The sequence below is a fragment of the Carassius gibelio genome, chromosome A10, assembly GCF_023724105.1.
Source record: "Carassius gibelio isolate Cgi1373 ecotype wild population from Czech Republic chromosome A10, carGib1.2-hapl.c, whole genome shotgun sequence".
NCBI classification, from domain to species: Eukaryota; Metazoa; Chordata; class Actinopteri; order Cypriniformes; family Cyprinidae; genus Carassius; species Carassius gibelio.
In genome coordinates this window covers 26,828,958-26,846,547 of record NC_068380.1, presented here as the reverse complement: position 1 = coordinate 26,846,547, position 17,590 = coordinate 26,828,958, and the positions used below count along the sequence as shown (strand labels likewise).

The following is a 17,590-nucleotide window of genomic DNA, read 5'->3' as shown; positions in this document are numbered from 1 at the left end:
ACCTGTAACTGAAGAACACACAGAAACAATGGTAAAATCTGTGAGGGGAAATAGGAACACAAAACAGTCAAAAATGACCGTTGTAGTTGAGGTCCATCGTGTTGCAGACCCTGAACCATCAGTCGCTGTCGTGTCTAGCCGTGAACATAATGCAGTTACCAAGGCAAAGTCTGAGGTTACAGAGAATGTGGCTTCATCAGAAAAGCCTGTTAAGCCTGTTAAACATACCAGGAGAACAGCAAAAGCTCCTGGATCAAAGAAAGAAAATACCATAGCACAAGCAGATTCTGAATTTGTTGCAGCTAATGAAAATGTCAAGCTTTTGAGAAGAGGAAAGGCAGTGGCTCCCTCTGCCCCCAAGACGTCAACTTCCCTTAAAAGGAAAAGTAATGTGGCGATTGAGGTAGCAGATGAGTCCATAAATGAGGAACCTTTACCAAAGAGAAGAGGCAGAGTAGCCAGCAGCTCTGAAATTGTAGCAGAGTTTTCCACCAAAGAGAAAACATCTGAAGCGGAACCAAAAAAGGCTAAGCCTACTCTCAAGAAAATTTATAATAGAGTTTCAAGAGGACAGAAAATGACAGCCCAAGAACCAGATCCAGCACCTAGTAAGGCTCAAGCATCTGTTTCAGGTAAGCATAATGTAAATTCTGTCCTGTACATTGGGATTTAGTAATAAGTGATTATTCAATGAACCTGATTGTGCATCTTGGGACTATGATTAGATTTTCTGTTTTGCATTTGTGTTCATGTGTATTATTCACCTGTTGAGTGTAATGGTAACGTTTTATGTGTTTACACAGGAATCAACACTCGAAAAGTAAGGAGTGTGAAAAAGTAGAGAAAGTAGATGTCCCCACAGAGGCAGCTCCTGTCAGATGCAGCAGGAGGAAGTAAAGCATTGATTTTACAAAGTGATCTTAATTATTTATTCTGTGTAATCTTGAAATTTGTGTGTCATTTCTTTATGCCTTTTTCAAAAAGAAAATTTTTTTCCAGTGTAATTTTAGCAGCTTTTATCTTAGGGTAAACTGTGTGTACACTTGTCAGATGTTTTTTCTCTTAAATTCAGACTTTTTTAGTTCAAGAAAATGTTTAAAGAATTCCTAATTTTGAACTGCTAACTTTGTTTAAACACTTTTCTTCTATATTCCTTTTTTTTATTTATTAAAAGAATAAAGTAAGCCAGGGGTGCAAAATCAGGCTTGATTGGTCAGAAATCTTAACCCCAAGAGTGTGTTATTTGCTGTAGTGTACATGTGACCTGCCTGAAAGTTTTCATTTAAACGATTTTTGTCAAGATTTTTGTTTGATTAATTTTACTGGTTTCATCAAGATAATGTACAAATCAAAGCTGTCAATGGAAGATAATTAAATAAAAAGTTTTAAGGTTAAATATTTTTTTTTATATTTCTTGTAATTTGAATAATAATAGGTTTTTTGGATATGTTTGTCATTTTAAAGCAAAAAGTTAAAGTGAAACGCTACATTCTAAAAGTATGTTAATTGTATACTAAACTTTCTGTCTCGATGCACAGCAGCACCACCAGCTCCACCTCACCAGCAGGACAAGTCAAGTCAAATCACCTTTATTTATATAGCTCTTTTAAACAAAATACATTGCATCAAAAGCAACTGAACAACATTCATTAGGAAAACAGTGTGTCAATAATGCAAAATTACAGTTAAAGGCAGTTCATCATTGAATTCAGTTATGTCATCTCTGTTCAGTTTAAATAGTGTCTGTGCATTTATTTTTAATCAAGTCAATGATATCGCTGTAGATGAAGTGACCCCAACTAAGCAAGCCAGAGGCGACAGCGGCAAGGAACCGAAACTCCATCGGTGACAGAATGGAGAAAAAAAACCTTGGGAGTAACCAGGCTCAGTTGGGGGACCAGTTCTCCTCTAAGCAGACGGAAACCAGTAGTTCAATTCCAAGCTGCAGCAAAGTCAGATTGTGCAGAAGAATCATCTGTTTCCTGTGGTCTTGACTTCTGGAAGCACCTCTTTTAGGAGCTTAGATGGAATAGGGGGGACAGAAATTATATATATATTAAACATTACAATATAATATTACAATAGAACATTTCTGTAATCTATAGCCTACCAGTCAACAGTGCATTTATTTGATCCAAAGTACAGCAAAAGCAGTAATATTGTGAAATATTTTTACTATTTAAAATAACTATTTTCTATTTGAATATATTTTGAAATCTAACTTATTCCTGTGATCAAGGGTGAATTTTCAGCATCATTACTCCAGTCTTCAGTGTGACATCCTTAATAAATCAAATTGTAATTATCAATATTATCAATTATCAATATATTATCATTTTTCAGCATTATTTGATGAATAGAAGGATCCAAAGATCAGCATTTATGTGAAATAAAAAGCCTTTGCAACATTATACAGTATATCATAAAATAAATTTATAGAAATTAATATTTTTATTTAGCAAGCTTTAAAATCTCAATAATTTATATTCAGTATTTAAATTACATCTCTATATTTTAAATAGTCTAGTGAAAATATTTATGTTTACCGTTTTGCTGTACTTTGGATCAAATAAATGCAGGCTTGACTTGACTGGTAGTGCATAGTATAGGTAACTTTAATCTGTAATTTCTAGCTTTTAATTGGCTTAGAAATCTATAACTGCTGGACAATAACAAATAATAATGATTTTATATATATATATATATATATATATATATATATATATATATATATATATATATATATATACTACAAACATCACATAATAAGGCAGACTAGTTTCTATACTGTAATAAATCTATGCCAATTAGCACTGTTTTGTTCATATACTGTATTTATCACCTGCTGGAGATGACTTGAAAAATCATTTTAAAGTTTCAGTTCTTCTGTCAAAACAACTGTTTTCATACAGCGATAGCTGGGCGCTGTTGCCCATATTAGGAGTTTCCTGTTATGACTTTCTGCGAGAGAGCACCCTCCGGCTTCGAGTATGAATGATACACACACTGCAGGAGAGTGTTTAGCGCTACGTGAAGTTCATCTCGTCTTCTGGGCCCGAATAAAATATGAGGTCATGTGCAGACTATCCTGTCTCTTTGAGTTTAAATATTTATTTATTCACACCAGCTCTTGAAAACCTCTATGCGAACACATTTGACTGAAAAAGTGGGTCTAACATACATGTTGGTTTAGATAATTTAACAAGTTTATACAATTCTTCCTCTTCTAGAGAATGACTGTTCCTCAGTGGATCTATAGTGCACTGTCTGATGCGATACTGTTGCTGGCGGCTGAATGGTTACAATTTTATCTCTAATAGTATCAATTTTAGAAGTAAAGTAGTTCATAAAGTCATTAATGCTGTGATGTTGGGAAATGTCAACACTTGTTAACATTTCAGCAGACAGCAGGTGGCAGTACAGCGATCAGCCGCTCAAAAGGAGGTGGTGGGGTAACTGGAGCTATCCCATAGACAGTAAAAGAAATGGACACAGCGACCCCGTTGCTGCGGTTTGGACTACCTGCTTGTTTATTGAAGATGCAGGACAACCAGCTAGAAGTCTATTACAACAGTCCAGTCTAGAGGTTATGAATGCATGAACTAGCTTTTCTACATCAGAAACAAACAACATGTTTCGTAGCTTGGCAATGTTTCTAAGATGGAAGAATGCAATGTTTTTGTAATATGGGAAATATTGTTTTCAAAAGACAAGTTGTTGTCTAATTTAACACCCAGATTTTTGACTGTAGAGGAAGAACAGTACATTCTTCTAATTGCAAACTTTAGTCTACTAGATTCTGTGTACTGTTTTTTGGTCCAATAATTAATATCTCTGTCTTATCCTAATTTAATAGGAGAAAATTATTGATTATAAACACACATACACTAGTGCTGTTATAAATACTGAGATGTGTGTGTTGAGTTACAGAGATGGCTGACAGAAAGAGCAGTAGCAGCGGAGGCGTCAGCTCTCATCTGTCCGTCAGAAGGAAAGACAGAGCAGAAAATGTCAAGAAAGAGGAGAAACCACCTAAAGAAGGAGAGATCGCTAAGAATACGCCAGTGGAGAACAGAGAGAGCACAGAGAAACCAGAACCCATGGAGTTTGAGATCATCAGCGGGTGAGTCTGAACAATACTCCCAGACCAGAAGAAACCCACTTCTAAAAGCTGAAACCTCACCTTCATCATTTTACAGTGCATACATTTAAATTGAATAATTTAGAAGTTTCATGTGGTCTCGTTGAGATATATAGTTGAGTATCATCAGCATAACAGTGGAAACTAATCTAGTTTCTAATAATAATTACCAAGGGGCTACATGTATATTGAAACTAGAAGGGGACCTAGCACGGATCCTTGTGGCACTCCATATTTTACTAGTGATAAATGAGATGACTCCCAATTTAAATAAACAAAATGGTAGCGATCGGACAGGTGGGATCTAAAACATCTTAGAGTGTGCCCTTGAATACCAGTATAGTTTTGTAATCGATCTATGAGTATGTCATGATCTATGGTGTCGAACGCAGCACTTAGATCAAGTAAAACTAGCAATGAGATGCAGCCTTGATCTGACGCAAGAAGCAGGTCATTTGTAATTTTAACAAGTGCATTTTCTGTGCTATGGTGGGGCCTGAAATTCTTCATTCAGATATATTTTTTGTTTTTGCTGGAATCGGCTCAATTGAGCAGACACAACTTTTTCTAAAATTTTATACATAAATGGAAGATTTGAAATAGGCCTATAGTTTGCCAGTTTACTAGGATCTAGTTTTGGTTTCTTAAAAAGAGGCTTAATAACTGCCAGCTTAAATGTTTGCGGACGTGACCTAAAGATAACGACGAGTTAAAAATATTGAGAAGCAGTTCTTCGGCTACAGGTAACAACTCAGTAATTTAGAGGGTACAGGATCTAATAAATATGTTGTTGGTTTAGATGCAGTGATAAGTTTATCTAGCACTTCCTGTCCTATAGTTGTAAAGCACTGCAGTTTATCTTTGGGTGTGATGGATGAAACTGAAGGGTTAGACGTTGTAGAATCTACATTAGCTATTGTATTTATAATGCTATCTCTTTTTTTTCAGCAAAGAAATTCACAAAGTCATTACTATTAAACGTTGATGGAATATTTGAATTAGGTGGCATCTGGTAATATGTTAATTTAGCCACTGTGCTAAATAAAAACTTTGGATTGTTTTAGTTATTTTTAATGAGTTTGTGTATATGCTTTGCCCTCGCAGTTTTTAGAGCCTGTCTATAGCTGCACATACTGTTTTTCCATGCAATTCTAAAAACCTCCAAGTTAGTTTTTCTCCATTTGCGTTCAAGACTACACATTTCTTTCATGAGAGAGAGTGAGTATTACTGTTATACCATGGCACAGTACGTTTTTATCTAACCTTTTTCATTTTGATGGGGGCAACAGCTTCTAATGTATTAGAGAAAATAGTGCCCATGTTGTCAGTAATTTCGTCTAGTTCATGTTTATTTTTCGGTACAAAAAGCAGTTGAGATAAATCAGGCTGGTTAATTGTCGGTCTTTGGTGGTTGGACAATAGTTCTGCCCAGACGGTAACGCTGAGCCATATAGTATGTAATATGCAGCATGCAAAAGAGTTTATTAGGTCAGTAAACACAAGTCCTAATGCATCATGTGTATTATCAGCGTGGATATTAAAATCTCCAATGATTAGCTCTTTATCAACTGTAACCAAAAGGTCTGAGAGGAAATCTGCAAATTCTTTTAGGAATTCTGTATACGGCCCTGGTGGTCTATACACAGTAGCCAGAGCAAGAGATACATTAGATTTCTTTTGCATGTCTGACAGTGTAACATTTAGCAGAAGTATTTCAAAAGAGTTAAACCTGTATCCTGTTTTCTGGGTAACATTGAGAATATCACTATATATTGTTGCAACACCCCCGCCACGACCAGTCTGACGGGGCTCATGCTTATAACAGTAGTTTGGTGGAGTGGACTCATTTAGACCAAAATAATCATTTGGTTTTAGCCAGGTTTCAGTCAAGCAGAGTAAATCAAAACTATTATCTGTGATCATTTCATTTACAATAACTGCTTTGGGTGTGAATTATCTATCTGGGTGTGAGTTCAAACTTAAAAAATAGTTTTTGTTCATTTACTTAAAATTCTTCTGGTTTAATCAAGATTTTTTTCTAGATCCTTCATTAAATTTATATTTTGACCTCACTATTCGGGAGTCTTAATAGATTGTACAGCACAAGTACATCTATCATTTGAGCTTGTAGAACAAAAATCATCATAATAGTTATTTGAGAATTGTCTTACTAGTCACATGGAGCGAAGTGTCCTGGAGATGTTGTCAGAGAGCAGCTCTGCTCCGACTCTGCTGGGGGGCAGGCCATCAGCGCGAAAAAGCCTAGGACGCTCCCAGAAAAAATTCCAGTTATTAACTGTCCCAATTATTAAATTACCCAGTCTTGCTGGGAACCATCTCGATTAGGCTCCTGAAGTCCCTTTTTATGCATCTCCATCTGTCGCAGCGTGGTGTCATTAATCCCGGCGTGAAGCACAATCGCTCTGGGGCTCTCGTCTCACGGAGGGGAGCGAAGCGGTTCCGGGTGGAGATCTCGAAGGCTGGAGGGGGAAAAGTCATCGCCCAGGGCCTGGCTCGCGTCCTCCGCTGTGGATGCACCCAGGGTCTGTGGTGTCCCAGCGCCCGAGTGAAGGACATCTGGGAAGTTCTTGTCCTGGGTGCACCGGGCCTTTGCAGAGAGACATAGGGAGTAGACGTGGTTTGACTGTTAGCAGCGCACTGTATACTTACCCCGGACTTGTGAGCATCAGCCCGGGAGGATTTTAGCACAGCTCTCCGCACTTTCAGCTGGGCCTGCCTCACCTCCAGGTCGCGAATCTGCTTCTCAACGGCCTCCAGCTCAAAATATCAAAATAAAACTAGTGATAACGAGGTGGGCTGATTGTTTTTGTTGTAGAATACGATAGAGGATATATTCATAGAGGTACATTATAGAAACGGAAATGGAAATAGATTTTTAAGATAAAAAATAGCCAGACGGAGTGCTAACACAGTTCACACAGCAACAACAAGATATATTACGGATGTGGATCCACTTCATATTTGAGAGCAAAGACAGAAACATCCTGTACCTATTCTGAAAAGTGCTTAGAAGGACAAACTCCATCAAAGACATTTAAAGTTCTACCTTGGCATCATAGTGTTTCTTTGAGTGGACTCTAGGGTCTCAAGTGGCTTGAATTCTAAATCCGTTGTAACTACTGGCGTTGTTTTTTTTTAGGGGGGAATATTATGGATGTGGATCCACTTTGCTCCAGACAGCAAAGACACAGTGTTTATTCTGATGTGTGAACCAATATGAGTCAATACTTTGAGTAGTTTTGCTCTCCAAAAAAAATTATTATTAGAAAAATCTTCAACTTTTTTTTTTTTTTTTTAATTAACAATTCGCTTATTAAAACGTACAGCAAACTTTATATCAAATATTTTTAAATCGTCCACAGCTGAGCAATGCATGAGGCGGATCTGCACCAGAGAGCACAAAGTGAATGTGCTGCAAAAAGTCATTTTCAGATGCAAAAAAAAAAAAAATTGGATAGCCTAGATTAGGGTCCATCTTATTAGGGTTAGGGTTCCTTAGAATATAATAATTATAATTACTGTTAACCCACAGTACCAAATTTTAATTGATTAATCGCCTATTTTTGGTTTGCTGCATTATTTTTTAAACACACTAAAAAAAAAATCAGTTTGTGAGAGGAAAAAAAATATATAAGTCATGTATAAGTTGCATTTTATTACATTTAGAAATAATAATGGCTGGCGTAATAATGTTATAATGTACCAAAATAATATTTTTAGTTCCCTTCACTTTACAACAAATACTTTAAATTGAACAAATTTATCAGAACAGAACAAGAATTTTAATTATATAATTCTAATGGATAAATATAATTGCATCATATAATAATATAGGGTTAGCTATAAACAAATAAAAATTTTGAGCTAAGCATACGGTAAGGTTGGACTCTCTCCTTCTCTCAATCATACAAATGTGTCATACTGTAGCAATATGACAAAGTGGACCGCTGCTCGCTCCGGATGTCACGGTGAATGAGTAAAGGTTTGTGTAAAGGTGTTCTTTTAATATTTGATGAGTAGACTGTAGCCTAAGACTACGTTTTGAAATGAACTCACTGTAAATGTATTTAATGTTTTTTAAAGAACGTTCATTTATATAGCGCTTTAAACAAAATACAATGCATTAAAGCAAATGAACAACATTCATTATGCAAAATGTTGTGTTATATGTATATTGTGTGCATCTGTTATCCCGAATGCCCAAGACAAATTTCTCCGTCAGGAGACAATAAAGGCAAATCAAATCAAATCAAAATGACAATTAAAGGCAGTTCATAATTTAATTCAGTGATATCATCTCAGTTCAGTTTAAATTGTGTCTCTGCAATCATTAGCAATCGCTGTAGATGAAGTGACCCCAACTAAGCAAGCCAGAGGTGACAGCGGCAAGGAACCGAAACTCCATCGGTGACAGAACAGAGAAAAAACCTTAGGAGAAACCAGGCTCAGTTGGGTGGGCCAGTTCTCCTCTGACCAGATGAAACCAGGCTCAAATTCAATTCCAGGCTGCAGCAAAGTCAGATTGTGCAGAAGATTCATCTGTTTTTTGTGGTCTTGTCCTGGTGCTCCTCTGAGACAAGGTCTTTACAGGGGATCTGTATCTGGGGCTCTAGTTGTCCTGGTCTCCGCTGTCTTTCAGGGCTGTAGAGGTCCTTTCTAGGTGCTGTTGATTTTGATATTCTAGGTATTATCAAATTGCCTGAGTTTTGAGAATGCAGTGGACATGGAGGTAGACACAGTAGACGCAGTAGACTCCAAATAGGTGCAGTAGACTCCAAATAGGGAAAGGATCTGCCGCCCGCAGTTGATTTTGATATTCTAGGTATTATCAAATTGCCTGAGTTTTGAGAACGCAGTGGACGTGGAGGATTATGTACCGTATTTTCCACACTATAAGGCGCACCGGATTATAAGGCGCACCTTCAATGAATTGCCTATTTTAGAACTGTTTTCATATAAAGGGCGCACTGGATTATAAGGCGCATAGAATAGAAGATACTGCAGTCAAACGTTTGACTGGTTTTGCGTTATGCATCCACTAGATGGAGCTGTGCTAAAGGGAATGTCAACAAAACAGTCAGATAAAGACGCCTTGAGCACCTTGATCCATATATAAGGCGCTCCGGATTATAAGGTGCACTGTCATTTTTTTGAGAAAATTAAAGGCTTAATTAAAGTGCACCTTATAGTGCGGAAAATACGGTAACAAGAGCTCATTCAAATACTGAGGTGCTAAACCATTCAGGGACTTATAAGTAATAAGCAATATTTTAAAATCTATACAATATTTGATAGGGAGCCAGTGCAGCGATGACAGGACCGGGCTAATATGGTGATACTTCCTGGTTCTAGTAAGAACTCTTGCTGCTGTTTTTTGGACTAGCTGTAGTTTGTTTACTAAGCGTGCAGAACAATCACCCAATAAATCATTACAATAATCTAACATTGAGGTCATAAATGCATGGATTAACATTTCTGCATTTGACATTGAGAGCATAGGCCGTAATTTAGACATATATTTTTAGATGGAAAAATTGAGTTTTACTACTCAGTACTATGATACTCACTTCACTTCACTTGCTTCTCCCACTCTCCCACTTTGATATAGTCTAAATCCTAACTGGAAATCCTCACAAATACCATTTTTCTCTAAGAAGGAATATAATTGTGAGGATACTTTTCTAGTATCTTGGACAGAAAAGGGAGTTCAATCAGGACCACTTCCGTCAAGTATATTTATGACAATTATAATTGCATACAGTTAGTGTTGGCGGTAAGGTTATGTTCTGGGCAACACTCCACACGCCTGTCCATGCAGCCATGCTTGGACAGAGCGGGGCGAGCAGCAAGACAAACCCCCCTGGGATACAGAACAGAACCATTATAAGCATACAGAATTATAATTCACAATTACATGACTTGTAAACAGAATGTGATAGAGACTGCTTCCAATGAAGAAATGCTGCAGTAAATTACAGACTTTGCGAAGCAACAAAACAAGTGCGTATGGCCCCGACTACACCACTGGTGTGGTATGATAGAAGATGGCCAGTGTGTATGTGATCGTGTTCGGGCCACATGACTGAGCGCACGAATGAACACTAGAGGTTCAAATATTAGTCTGTTAATTCCAAGCAAGTGCCAGCAGTTATTAAAAATATTGATGCAACCGTTGGTGTTTATTCTTCTCTTCTTCTCTGGTAATTTGCATGTCATCGTAGGCTACTTGGTATGTCCCAAAATCGAAAGCACGAGCACATGTAAACACCTTATTGGATTAGATAACGTCTCATGTAAACAGTCCACCGAATCTTTAAATCTGAATGAAAAAAAATAAAATACATGTAAAACGTGGCTATTGAAATCACGTACTTATAAGCCTATATATAGAAGCCATAGAGAGATAAATGCGTGCTTTTGAAGCTGTGTGCATCTGAAACACTCACACAGCTAATGTGTCATCAACCTTAGAAATAAACATCAGTGACATTGAGATTTCGCTGCTAAATACAGGGAACCCCTGTTGAAACGCTTACACTAGAATGCTGGTATCATCTGACCCTGTTCTCATGGCCTTATCGGCGTGTCCTTAGAGCAATTGCATGCTCTAGCTGCGTATTGCTCCAGGTGTATGAACACAGATGTATAAATGCTGCTGCTAATATGCTTAATATTCGTTCCGGCAACCGATGCAAAATTATGCTAACCACCAGGCAACATGCACAGCGATATGAATTAAGAGAGTATTCACTTATTTAAGATGCGGATTTCAGATGTTCTGAAACAAACTGCAACAGTTTGATTTGCAAGCAGCGATGCGATGGAAGAGACACTGAAGAATGGGAATTTAAATTCACCTAGATAAACAATTACAGTTGTTTTTATGACTGTAAGCCATTCTCTTCAAATGCTACTGACGTTAGAAAAGTGTATAACAATATCACATGTAACTTTAGAGACAGTCCCTAAATTTGAGACTCTCGAATGTCCAATGTCAAGCCAACTTTATGCCTGTTTTTGTTTTGTTTTTTACTTTATGTTTCTTTTCATTGTGCCGGATTGCTGATGTCCTTTACCTGGGCATAAATGTCGATCCATCAATTACGAACATTCATCCGCAAACATGAGGTGCGAGCGGTCGTGAGCGCGGATGGGAGAATGGCGCATGTTTTTTTTTTTTTTTGAGCTACTGGAATGGTGCCCCCTCTGGGAGTTGGTGCCCTACAGAGACTGCATACTCTGCAAATAGAGAGCAGCGGTACTATCTGGAAGATATATTCCTCAAACCGTTGTACAAGAGGAGGTGATGCTAGTCCTTCAAGAATAACTCAAAACCTGTTCATAAAGCCTATATATAAAATCTTAAAATAGTATAACACAATATGTTGTGCTATTCTAATTAAGTCATTTAATTTGATTAAATGATTGATTTGGGATCTTTTTACATCTCTCAGAACCTGACACATTACAATTCGTAGACTCCAGGAAAGTTGCAGTTCTGGAAAATGGTGGCACTGTAGACTAAATGCTCCCTGATTGTTTCGCACCTAATTCTTCACTTTAATTCTTAATTCTTTTGCAGTTTACTTGTTTCTGTTCTTCTCCACCTGTTTTTTTCTGACCCTTCTGACCCAGTAAGCATTTTGCTGTCCAGTGGTCATGTCTTTACTTTTGCAATTAATGTAGTGATCTAATTTTGAATATTTCTCATGAGGATCTAATAATTTAGTTTTTTTCAGTCTGAGTGAAATGTCTTTTTTTGGCTCATTTTATCAGTAAAGGAAAAAGTGCCTTATAATTCTGCACACCTGAATATAAGGAGTTTTTTCACATCCCATTCGTCAATATTTGTGATATCACAAATACCGGAAAATGGTTGTTGTAGTCCAAACAATTTGTTTGTTGTAAGAAAGTGAAATTAAATGATTAATAAACTATTTTAGTGTAAATATATAAATCTTATTACTTAGACACATGATAATAGTTGGTCAGTTTGTTAATAACTGCTTTATTGACATATTCCAGCTGTAATTCATGATAAAGTCAGGTTTTTATAAAACATTTAGTAATTGCCAGCTATCTATTTTTGTGAGCTCATCTAACGTGAGGACTATTTATACATTTAAAGCATTCACAAAGGAGATTTAAAGAATCATTGATCTTCCAAACTGAAAAGTTAAACACAACACAGAGGGATAAAGAACACAGAAATATGTTTTCAAGATGCAGAAATGAAACCGTACAGCTGTACACTTGATAAAAAATTTTAATATAAACGTATGCAATTTTATATATATATAAATTAAAGTGTGCAGTTTTCTTTTATTGCATCTTGAAATAAATATTTCTTAGTTCTGTGTTTGTTTATTTTTTTATTTTTTTATTTTTTTAGGAAGATTACAGCCTTTAATCTCCTCAAAATAAATGTGCATATAAACCATGAACAATTTAATTATAGTTGTATTTATAAAATGCTAATTAATGACTATTAATTTTGGGAGAAGGCTATATAAAGCATGAACTGACTCTTTACTAATGCTTAGCTAATGAGTGCAGCTATTATGAAGTGTTACCAATGCATTTGCTAATGTTAACAAATGAGACATTTTTTTAAAGTGTTACCAAATCCTTAAATAATTTAAAAGTGCTTTGTTATGATTTTATTGACCTATAAGCATTTGTGAAATAGTTTTGCTTGCGTTACAGCTTAGTCGTCATCTGTGAGCTGAACAGTTTTACTGTTACATCAATGAGATTATGTAAATTAAGATAAATGTCATGTCACAGGGTGTCAGAGGTCAGTATCAAATGAGTTTGAAATTATTATTTGCAGCACAAATAAGTATTTTTAGAATTTTTTTTATTTTTATCCTGAAACTGTCAGAAAAGGATAAGGCCTAAGAGATTTCTTAAGCTGTAATGAAAACAGCACAATTAGCAACAACAACAAAAAATAACAATTTAAAATACAGTTTTTTTTCTGGTGATTAAAGAGATGTTTAAGTCTCTCTCTCTCTCTCTCTCTCTCTGTCTGTCTGCCACTCAGCTCATGCCCATCCCCCACTCACACACACACACACACACACACTCAGTCAGCGCACATACATTCCTCAAACAGAGGGACAGAGTGAGTTGAGATGTCTGACAGTTTTTTAATTTTCTTTTAATCATACAGTGTTGTAAAGTCATGAAACTATGCATATGTCCTCAGAATGATTTGATCTCTGTATGAAAAAATGTTTTTAAGTGTTTGGAAGCTGCCATTTAAAAATACAAGACAATTAATGATTCCCTTTTCACTGTCATTTCAAAAAATCACCACGACAAAACCGTTCAAGCTAACCAAAATCCGTTCGCAATTTAAGTTCCTCAATGTTTTTGCAACATGTAGACAAAGTTTGGTGAGTATAGTGAACTTTTCCTCTGAGGAGTATGCATTAAATCACAGCTCAATTAAAAAAAAATCCATATTCAAATCAAAATAGCTGACTTCCTGTTGGTCGTAGCTAATGACTGTGAATTAGAAAGTTGTCCGTCTTGAAAAGAACAATATACGTATCGAGTTTGGTGTCTGTAGCTAAAACTAACCCCCCCACTTTTGACAAAAGGTGGCACCATAGAGTGCCTTTTCCACACCCTTTTAAAAGGTTTTTCCATTGTCTAGCTATCAATAATACTGATGTGTTTTGAGTTTCATGTAAATCTGAGGTTGTTATCTGCCTCAAAATCACCATAACAGAATATTCAAGTTTGACACGTTGCCATGGCAACAATATATAAGATATCAACATCCCCACAACAGATTTACATCGGCCATGTTTTGTCATTATTCTGATGAAGTTTGAAGCAAATCGAGTAAAAATAAGATGCTGAATTCAAAGCATTCTGAAAATGACTCAATTCCTGCTGCCAGTTGGTGGCGCTATAACATTGACTCTTAATAGTCACATATATACGATTGGTATCATACAACGAACAAACCGATGAAGTTTGATCAAACTCAGGCAATGTATGTGGATGTTATTAGGCATTTCCTGTTTCTCATTTATTGCCCTAATTTCAACGCCACGCCACGGGCAAACCGTTCGATATATCAAAAATCCCCTCACAATTTTTCATCCCCAATGTCTTGAGATCATGTTGACCGAGTTTGGTGGCAATCAAGTAAAAAACCTATGACAAGTATATCAAATTCCAGAGCATGCTTTTTTTAAACAGCCCTGAATAGCTGACTTCCTGTTGGGTGGAGCCTATAACATAGAGCGCGAAAGTTGTTCCGCTCAATGAGATATATAAGTGTACTGAGTTTCATATAAATACATGCAAGTGTGTGTGAGCTATGGTTCAAGATGGCTGTAGAGCCCCTGTGCCCCACCCGGGTCCCAGTCTCTGTGGCGTCCTGATGGCCGCAGATTCCAATGTATGTGCCAATTTTCAAGAGTTTTTGAGCATGTTAAGGCCCCCAAAAACCCCCGGAAGGTTTAATAAAAAAATAATAATAATAACTAGATAAAAAAGTTCGTCAAGACAAACTTTAAGTTGGCTTGAGAAAGCCTGACCAGAAAGTTTGAAAAGTTTGAAAATGTGAAAAGTTTAAAAAGTTTAAAAAGATTTAAAAGTTTAAGTATAAAAATGACAGTGATTAACATATTGCTAGCATTACAAGCAAGTGACTACCATGTGACAAGCATGTACTTAGCATGATTAGCAAGGTATCTAGCATGTCACTAGAATAATTAGCAAAATGACTAGCCATGTCGCTAGCATGATTAGCAAATTACTATCATGTCTCTAACATGTTTCTAGCATTATTAGCATGCGACTAACATGTTGTTAGCATGATTAGCATGTTTCTAGCATGATTAGCATGTTGCTAGCATGTCGCTAGCATAATTAGCAAGTTACTAGCATGTTGCTAGCATAATTTTAGCATGATTAGCATGTTTCTAGCATGCGACTAGCATGATGCTAGCATGATTAGCATGCGACTAGCATGTTGTTAGCATGATTTTTAGCATGATTAGCATGTTGCTAGCATGTCTCTAGCATGACTAGCATGCGGCTAGCATGTTGCTAGCATGATTTTTAGCATGATTAGCATGTTGCTAGCATGATTTTAGCATGATTAGCATGCAACTAGCATGTTTTTAGCATGATTTTTAGCATGATTAGCATGTTGCTAGCATGTCTCTAGCATGACTAGCATGCGACTAGCAAGTTGCTAGCATGATTTTAGCATGATTAACATGTTTCTAGCATGCGACTAGCATGTTGCTAAAATTATTTTTGCATGATTAGCATGTTGCTAGCATGATATTAGCATGATTAACATGCGACTAGCATGTTACTAGCATGATTTTAGCATGATTAGCATGTTGCTAGCATGTCTCTAGCATGCGACTAGCATGCGACTAGCATGTTGCTAGCATTATTTTAGCATGATTAGCATGTTGCTAGCATGATATTAGCATGATTAGCATGTTGCTAGCATTATTTTAGCATGATTAGCATGTTGCTAGCATGATTTTAGCATGATTTGCATGCGACTAGCATGTTGCTGGCATGATTTTAGCATGATTAGCATGTTGCTAGCATGATTTTAGCATGATTACCATGCGACTAACATGTTGCTGGCATGATTTTAGCATGATTAGCATGTTGCTAGCATGATTTTAGCATGATTAGCATGCGACTAACATGTTGCTGGCATGATTTTAGCATGCTTAGCATGTTGCTAGCATGATTTTAGCATGATTAGCATGCAACTAGCATGTTGCTAACATGATTTTAGCATGATTAGCATGTTGCTAGCATGATTTTAACATGATTAGCATGCGACTAGCATGTTGCTAGCATTATTTTAGCATGATTAGCATGTTGATATCATGATTTTAGCATGATTAGCATGCGACTAGCATGTTGCTAGCATGATTAGCATGTTGCTAGCATGTCTCTAGCATGACTAGCATGCGACTAGCATGTTGCTAGCATGATTTTTAGCATGATTAGCATGTTGCTAGCATGTCTCTAGCATGACTAGCATGCGACTAGCATGTTGCTAGCATGATTTTTAGCATGATTAGCATGTTGCTAGCATGTCTCTAGCATGACTAGCATGCGACTAGCATGTTGCTAGCATGATTTTTATCATGATTAGCATGTTGCTAGCATGTCTCTAGCATGACTAGCATGCGACTAACAAGTTGCTAGCATGATTTTATTAACATGATTAGCAAGTGACTAGCATGTCGTTAGCATGTTTGTAGCATGATTAGCATGTTGCTAGTATGTCTCTAGCATGTTTTTAGAATGATTAGTATACAACTAGCATGTTGCTAGCATGATTAACATGTGACTAGCATGTGGCTAGCATGACTAGTAAGTGACTAGCATGTCATTAGCATGATTAGCAAGTGACTAACATGTTTCTATGCTAATCCAGGTAAAACCAGTTGATTCAGTTAGAAACCAGCTAAGACCAGCGTGACAGTGGCCAAAACTACTTTAAAACCATGTTAAAAGCATGTTTCTGACATGATTATCAAGTTACTAACATGTTGTTAACATGTTTCTATGATAATCTAGCTAAAACCAGTTGATTCATTAAAGAAAACCACCTAAAACCAGCTAAGACCAGCTAAAGTCAGCTTGACAGTGGCCAAAACCACTTTAAACCATGTTAGAAGTATGTTTCTAGTCTGATTAGCAAGTTACTAACATGTTATTTAACATGTTTCTATGATAATCTAGTTAAAACCAGTTGATTCAGTAAAGAAAACCACCTAAAACCAGCTAAGGCCAGCGTGACAGTGGCCAAAACCACTTTAAAACTTGTTAGAAGTATGTTTCTAGTCTGATTAGCAAGTAACTAGCATGTTGTTAGCATGTTTCTATGCGAATCTGGCCAAAACCAGCTAAAAACAGTGGATTCAGTAAAAACCAGCTAAAACCCAGCTAAGACCAACGTGAGAGTGGTCAAAACCACTTAAAAACCAGTTTGGGAGACTAGCCAAAACAACTGATCAGCTTAGGCTGGTTTTAGCTGTATTCTCAGTAGAGAGTTTTTAAGGTTTGCTATGGTAGTAGACAGCTTAAATATATTATAAGCCTTATTTTTCAAAAGTTTGTACCCCCTCAATGAAAGTTTATGGGATTTAAGGTGGTTTTGGTAGTCTGGTTTACGAAAACCATAAGCTGAATCAGTTAGAAAAGATATAGCAACCCGAGTCAGACCAGTCTAAAGGTCTGACCCGAGTTTGGTGGTTCTAGCTTGAAAGCTCTAGGAGGAGATAGTGTTTAAAATTTGGATCAGAAGAATAATAATAATAACTAGATAAAAAAGTTCGTCAAGACAAACTTTAAGTTGGCTTGAGAAAGCCTGACCAGAAAGTTTGAAAAGTTTGAAAAGTTTGAAAAGTTTGAAAATGT

The 17,590-nt window shown here is 36.7% G+C and overlaps 2 long non-coding RNA genes across 3 annotated transcripts in view; one reads left to right on the top strand and one right to left on the bottom strand.

The window, feature by feature from the left end:
* Nucleotides 1-1,573: 1,573 nt before the first annotated feature.
* On the bottom strand, nucleotides 1,574-14,940 carry LOC128021625 (uncharacterized). Its single transcript, XR_008185624.1, has 2 exons — nucleotides 6,313-14,940; nucleotides 1,574-2,019 (listed from the first exon to the last, which is right to left on the bottom strand). It is a non-coding gene; the product is annotated as an uncharacterized LOC128021625 (long non-coding RNA).
* The window catches only part of LOC128021624 (uncharacterized), a 114,721-nt gene continuing 101,107 nt past the window's right edge, over nucleotides 3,977-17,590 (top strand). Inside the window, exon 1 of one of the 2 annotated variants that reach the window (XR_008185623.1) lies at nucleotides 3,977-4,123. This is a non-coding gene — a long non-coding RNA (uncharacterized LOC128021624). The remainder of the gene's footprint in view (nucleotides 4,124-17,590) is intronic. The other variant, XR_008185622.1, reaches the window with a different exon arrangement.